A 7,328-nucleotide genomic window follows, 5' to 3' on the forward strand; every position below is an offset into this window, starting at 1 on the left:
ACAGATAATATATAAACAAAAGCTATCCAGTAGGTAACTTGAGTTTACATGTCTGAGGCTCAGGTGATAGATCTGAATTAGAGAACCAATTTTTTTTAAATATTTATAGAACTTTATTTTAAATGACTCAAGAGAACCAATTTTTGTACTGTGGTAGCCATCTTTCAAAGCAGCCATCAATGATTATTAGTATTTCCTTTGTAGTTCCCTCTTAAATTAAATATGGCTGACTTATATAGGATGTTGCAGAAATTATGTGTATATCTTCCAGGGTTGTCATGAAATATTATTGTTCTTCATTGTTTTCCTTAGTATCACTCATTGCCTAAAACCAGATGCCTTGTCAAAAGGATATTCAAGCAGCCCAGTGGAGAAATATATGTGGTAGAGAAGTTAAGGGCTCCTGTCACAGCCACTTGAGTGGGCTATCTTGGAAGCAGATCCTTCAGCCCCATCAAGGCTTTAGATACTGTAACCTCATAAGAGACCTTCAGCCAGAACTATCCAGCTAAGTTGATCCTTTGATTCTCAGAGGCTGTGTCAGGTGATAAATGTTTTTAGTGTTGCTATTTGTTGCTGTTACATTAGGCTGATAAGCTTTAGGATAAGTTGCTATTCAGGAAGTTCTCAGCCTGTAGTAGTGACCATGAGTGAGGATGAAGGCATTCCAGAAGAATATGAAGAGAACAAGAAGATAACTGATGAATGAATGATGGACAACATCATAGTTAAGAAATTGACAGAAGAATAGAACTGGCAAATAAGAATGTGAAGGAATATTAAAAACATAAGAGAAAGCTCATGCTTGTGATGCTAGCTACTTAGGAGGCTGAGATCTGAGGATCACAGTTCAAAGCCAGCCCGGGCAGGAAGGTCCATGAGACTCTTAAACCTCCAATTAATCACCAGAAAACCAGAAGTGGTGCTGTGGCTCAAGTGATAGAGTGCTTGCCTTGAGCTAAAGAGCTGAGGGACAGCGCCCAGGCCCAGAGTTCAAGCCCCATGACCAACAAAAAAAAAGCTCAAGGACAGTGCCCAGGCCCTGAGTTCAAGATCCCCCAGAACTAGCAAAAAAATAAGAAGAAAGTTGTCAGTAATATAAAGCAAGATAAGGACTTTAAAAAATGCCCACTGATTTTTAAAGCAGAAGACAAATCCCAGGTGCAGTCCACTGGGAGACAAAATACAGCTCCTTATCCTGACATATTGAAACCTTCTAACACCTGCCCTATTGGTTTGATCTCATGTTCCAGCACTCACTGATGACTTACACTGACTTTGCTGTTTCCCAAATCAGCCAATCACACTTCCACCTCAGTGGCTTTAATGTCCTCTGCCTTTAATGTTCTTTTCCCACACAGTGAGATAGCTCCTTCAGGAAGTAGAAGTTCAAATGTTACCTTATGAGAGAGACTGTCCATGGTCATACTTTATAACACAAATGAACAGCAGCATTTCCTGTCAGCCTTTTGCTGTTTTACTCTGTTATCCTTTCCACCACATGACATCTAATGTGGCAACATCTGGCTAGTTGTTAGATGGGAATGTGTAGTCAACGCTTCTGATTTTTTTTTTAAAGGTGGAAATTCTGGTTTTTAATATAATTAGTTGTCAGTGACTTTGTTTTCAAAGCACTCAAGAATAATCTGTCTGGTTTAAAGGCAGTTAGTAGGGTAAAGTAGAGCGAGATAGGCAAAGGATACTGAAATGCTCAGAAAGGTATGAGGTAAGTGGAAAAGGTCTCAGAAAATTGGAAATGATTTGTTAGTGTACATCAGGTGTTAAATGAAGAGCAGAAAGTTAAATCCTATGGTCTTTGCTTGTGGCTCACACCTGTAATCAAGAGGCTGAGATCTGAAGATCATGGTTCAAAGCCAAGCCAAGGCAGAAAAGTCCATGCATCTATCATCTCTAATTAATTAATTTAAAAAGCTGGAAGTGGAGCTGTGACTCAGGTGGTAGAGCAACAGCCTTGAGTGGAACTCAAGTCTTTGACCTTTAGATTCCATCACTTGGGAAATGCCTGAGGAGTTTCAGAGGAGTGATGAGAAGGAGAGAAGAAAGATGTAAGTGAGGTGATTACACACCTGTAATCTCAGTACTTGGGAGGCTGAGGCAGGAAGATCACAAGTTAGACATAGCCTGGGCTACATAGCAAAGGGTCTCAAACCAAAAGGACAGAGGTGGGTAGAAAAAGATGACAGGGAAAGAAATGGAGATAGCAGGTATAAACTTTGTTTTTAAAGAATTGGGGCTGGGAAGGAGGCTTAGTGGTAGAGTGCTTGCTTGCATGCATGAGGCCCTGGGTTCGATTCCTCAACACCACATAAGCAGAAAAAGCTGAAGTAGCCCTGTGGCTCAAGTGGTAGAGTGCTAGCTTTGAGCTGAAGAGCTGAGGCACAGAGTGTAGGCCCAGAATTCAGGCCCCACAACCAACGACAAAAAAAAAAAAAAGTTTTTCCGTAATGAAAAACAATTTTTTTTGCGGGGGTGCTTTATGAAAGGTTGGACTTGCGCATATTTCAAGCCTGGAGAAAAGCTGTTACTAGGGGGATAAAACTGGGAGATTAGAGAATGGGGGTCAAGAACACATGTGAAAGGGTGCCCTTGACTGCTCACATTGTCCTCTCCCATTGGAGTAAGGCATGTGAAAGTAATTGGGAGAAAGTACATCAGCTAGCTCCCTTTTTCATGGTGTTTTAAAAGGCTATTAAGTGGAGAATGGAAAAATGTAGGAGTGATAAGATTTGGGGGAGGGGGGTGGAATTACATGGAAGAGAATGAGTGAGAAGCTGTCCAAAGGTGTTAAATGTCCAGCTGAGTTAACTCAGCTGCCTTCTCTGACATCTTTGTCACTGAGACCATAAGGAAGTGCTATGGCATCCAGACTCGTGGTTTCAGTATCTAATTCAGTGTTAGGTTTTCATTCTTTCATTGTTTCAATATATTTACTGATTCATTGTTTCAATATATTTACTGAATATCCATTCAGGTATCCAGAACTATATTAGACATTAGAAAAATAATGTTAAACAAGGTAAAGTTTCTGCCCCCAAAGTGTTGACTTGCTCAACAGATAATAAAATCATCAAATCCTATGATTTTAAGTTCTAGTATTATGAAGGAAAGCAGGAAGGAGAAAAAATAGTAAGGAAAAGAATTAGAAGATAAGACATGAGACTGGGTTGGTTAGGAAAGAGAAAACTCAAGAGGTTGGTAGCTTAGAAAAAAGTTGAAGACTCAAAGGGATTTAGGAGTTTCCCTCTGGTTGAAAAACATGGGAGTTACAAGAAGGCTCATTATTATAGAAAGTTTTTGTTTTGTTTTGCGGGGAGGCGGGGGAACTACAGCATGTGAGAATATCTTTAACTGGATCCCTTTCCCCAGAACTTCCTGTACATTGTGTGTTTGGTTATCATACCTGGACTTGAGCAGCCCACAAGCCAATATTGAGTGTGACAATAGCCCGCCCCCCCAAAAAAAATTAAGGCTAAAAATAAGACAGAACCAGTTACTATTAATTGTAAGAATAGAAACGTTGTGAATAATGAAAAAGTTAAGAGTGGATGAAACTTGTAAACATCCAGAAGGAATTAATCCTTGTCAAAGACCTTTTCTTGACCCTCTACAGAAAGAGATGACTCAGCAGTGTCATGAAAATGAAACAGTTAATGTTGGTGAAGCTACAAGATTAATGGCTTAGTTGTAATACAGTTGTGATGCATCAGGTTCCCTCCCCAAAGATCACAATAGGTATTTTAAAGAACTATTTTGGTTTTGAAATCAGATCTTTCAAGATCTCATGCCTTTCAGAGGGAATTAAAAATTTTGTTTAAACAGCGTCTAAGAGAGGGTTCTTTAAAGTTCAGATGAGAAATTTGGGGACAAAGCGATTGAATGTTCATCTATATGAAAAATAAAATTCCAATAGGGCCAGCTACTGGTGACTCACACCTTTAATTCTAGCTATTCTAGAAACTGAAAATAGAAGGATCACAACTGAAGGCCAACACAGGTAGAAGAGTTCTTGAGCCTCTATATGAAAAATAACCAGTAATGGGCTGGGAAGGTGGCTCAGAGATAGAGTGCTTGCCTCACATGCCTGAGGACCTGGGTTCGATTCCTCAGCACCACATAAACAGAAAAAGCCGGAAGTGGCACTGTGGCTCAAGTGGTAGAGTGCTAATTTTGAGCTGAAGAGCTGAAGGATAGTGCCCAGGCCCAGAGTTCAGGCCCCATGACCTGCAAGAAAAAACAAAAAACCAGTAATAAGATGGGTGCCAGTGGTTCACACCTCAATCCTAGCTATTCAGGAGGCTGAGATCTGAGGATTGTAGTTCAAAGCCAGCCTGGGAAAGAAGTCTGTAAGATTCTATCTCCAATTAACCTCCCCCAAACTGGAAGTTTAGCTGTGGCTCAAGTGGTAGAGTGATAGCCTTGAGCGAAAAAGCTAAGGGATGGCACCCAGAAATCAACCCCAGTAGCTGAACAAAAAATTAAAAAATAAAATAAATAAAAATAACCAGCAATAAACACAACTGGAGGCTTGAGTGTGGGTCAAGTGGTAGAGGGCCTGCCACACACTCACACCTCTGATGTCAGATGGCATGGTGGCCTAGTGTTAACTCTACTGCTAATAATTTATGAAATTTGGGACCAGAGACTAAATTCTCTGGCTCTTAGTTAATACATAAGATTATCTATTGTAAGCCCAGAAATGAATTATAACAATCTAAAGCCAAATACTTGTCAGAGAATCTCAGCTGTCACTTAATGAATGAGAGGCTGAAGGACCAAGCTCAGAGACCAAAGCCAGGATAAGGAAGCCATAGAGGAGGAGCAGACTGGTACAGACCTGTCCATTCTCCCCACATTTCACTTGTCTAAGATTAACAGTGCAAAGGAAAATTTTCAGTAGGCCAGACATAAACCACATTAAGACTTCCCCCAGCCCTTTGCAATCCCAAAGTTGAAGGCCACCAAGTCCACTTTTGGTACATTTTACAAAAGAAAAAATAGTGTAATATAATATTAGAAATACAGCATTATAATTACTAGAGAGCCCCAAATAGTGAAGGTTAAACCAGGTATATCCCATCTGTGAAAATGGGAAGATTGAATTGTCTGATCAACAAGGGAAAGTTGTTTTTTTGTTGTTGTTGGTCGTGAGACCTGAATTTTGGACCTGGTCACTGTCCCTCAGCAGTTAAGCTCAAGGCTAGCACTCTACCACTTGATCCACAGTGCCACTTCTGGCTTTTTTTCTGCTTACCAGGTGCTGAGGAATCAAACTCAGAGCCTCATGAATGCGAGGCAAGCACTCTACCACTGAGCCACCTTCCCAGCCCCATAAACAATTTTTTGTGCCAGCATGGGAGCTTGAATTCAGGCTGTCAAGCTCTCACTGGGCTTTGACACTCCCACTTGAGCAATGCCTCTAATTTTAGCTTTTTGCTGGTTAATGATAAGTCCCTCCTTTGGCCTGCTCTAAACCTAGATCCTAAGATACCAGTTTCATATGTAGGCAGGATTACAGGCTTTATTTGTTTGTTTGTTTGTTTATTTTGTTGGTCGTGGGGCTTGAACTCTGGGCCTGGGCACTGTCCCTCAGCTCTTCAGCTCAAGGCCTGTGCTCTACCACTTGAGCCGCAGCACCACTTCCAGTTTTCTAGTGGTTTATTGGAGATAAGTATCTCATGGACTTTCCTGCCCGAGATTGCTTTGAACAATGATCCTCAGATTTCAGCCTCATGAGTAGCTAGGATTACAGGTGTGAGCCACTAGGGCCCAGTTGTATTATTTATTTTAATGTGGTGAGAATTGAATTCTTAAATATATTTAAAACTTTCTAAATAACATGGCAATTGTACATATTTATGCTGTGAAATACGACTTTTAATACGTGTATGTACTATTTAATGACCAATTCATATCTTAGCACCTCAGTTACCTTTTTTTTCTGTTAACATTGGAAATCTAGCTAAATTGAAATGTGCAATTGTTGTCTACCATGTTACTGCTCTTTGCCATAGAAAATATTAGAAGTAACTCTTCGTATCCAGCTGTATCCTGTATAGGCATCAACATCCTCTTTACATCCTCTCCCACATGCTTCCTAGGTCTTGGTGAAAATAAAATATTCAGCTAATACTCTAGTATGGTATACATTTTAAACACTAATCCTTTCTGTACACTTTGGATCTGTTGTAACTAAATGTTAAAATGTTTCTCATCCAATCAAAATACATTGAGACACAATTATTGATAACTATAGATGTAACTAATATTTATTAAGGACTTGTTATTATAAGTCATATATTACTTTAGGCTTTAGGTAGCCATATTCTCATCAACATCTCACAACTGCCTCATTTTATTATCCTTGTTTTCTTTTTTTTTTTTTTTTTAAAATTTCTCTCTTTTCTTTATTGTAAAAATACTGTATAGAGGGGTTACAATTACAAGGGCAAGATAATGAGTACATTTCTTATCAAGCATTGTAGCTTCCTCATATTATACTTGTTTTCAAGATAAAGAAATATAGGCTCAAAAAGGTTAGAAAGAAACAAAGCTTCTGACTAAGGGAGCCTGATTCTAGTTTTTCGTAGAGCCTTTAATTCTAACTACTACCATGTAATATGTATAGAATATTCTAATTTTGGGAAGTGGGGCTGTGGCTCAAGTGGTAGAGTGCTAGTCTTGAGCTGAAGAGCTCAGGGACAGTGCCTAGGCCCAGAGTTCAAATCCCATGACCGACCAAGAAAATAAAAAAGAATATTCTAATTTTGTTTTAGAACATATTCTCTATAGTTGCTAACATGATTGAGTAACTAGAGTCACTTTTGATTTTGTGTTACTTCATTTTAAGAAGTTGGAACTTAAATTGCCAATACATGTGCCAACATGAATGAATCTCCATGGTGAGTAGAAGGAATTACACACTAAAAAGTACTTTCATAACATGATTCAATTTGTGTGAAGGCCTCCAAAAGTCAAAATTAATCTGTGATGAAAAAAAAAATTGGAATGACTCGCAATCGCATGAGATAACTGGAGTGGCAATGGTGTTTTGTATCTGGATGGGGGTTAAATTCCATGTGCTCAGGCATTTGTCAAAATTGGTAGCTAACACTTGTAATCCTATCTATTCAGTGGGTTGAGATTTGAGGATCAAGGTGCAAGGCCAGCCAGGGCAGGAAAGTCCATGAGACTTTTATCTACAATTAACCAATAAAAATCCAGAATCAGGGGCTGGGAAGGTGGCTCAGTGGTAGAGTGCTTGCCTTGCATGCATGAGGCCCTGGGTTCGATTCCTCAGCACCACATAA

The sequence above is a fragment of the Dipodomys ordii genome, unplaced genomic scaffold (genome assembly GCF_000151885.1).
Source record: "Dipodomys ordii isolate 6190 unplaced genomic scaffold, Dord_2.0 Scaffold414, whole genome shotgun sequence".
NCBI classification, from domain to species: domain Eukaryota; kingdom Metazoa; phylum Chordata; class Mammalia; order Rodentia; family Heteromyidae; genus Dipodomys; species Dipodomys ordii.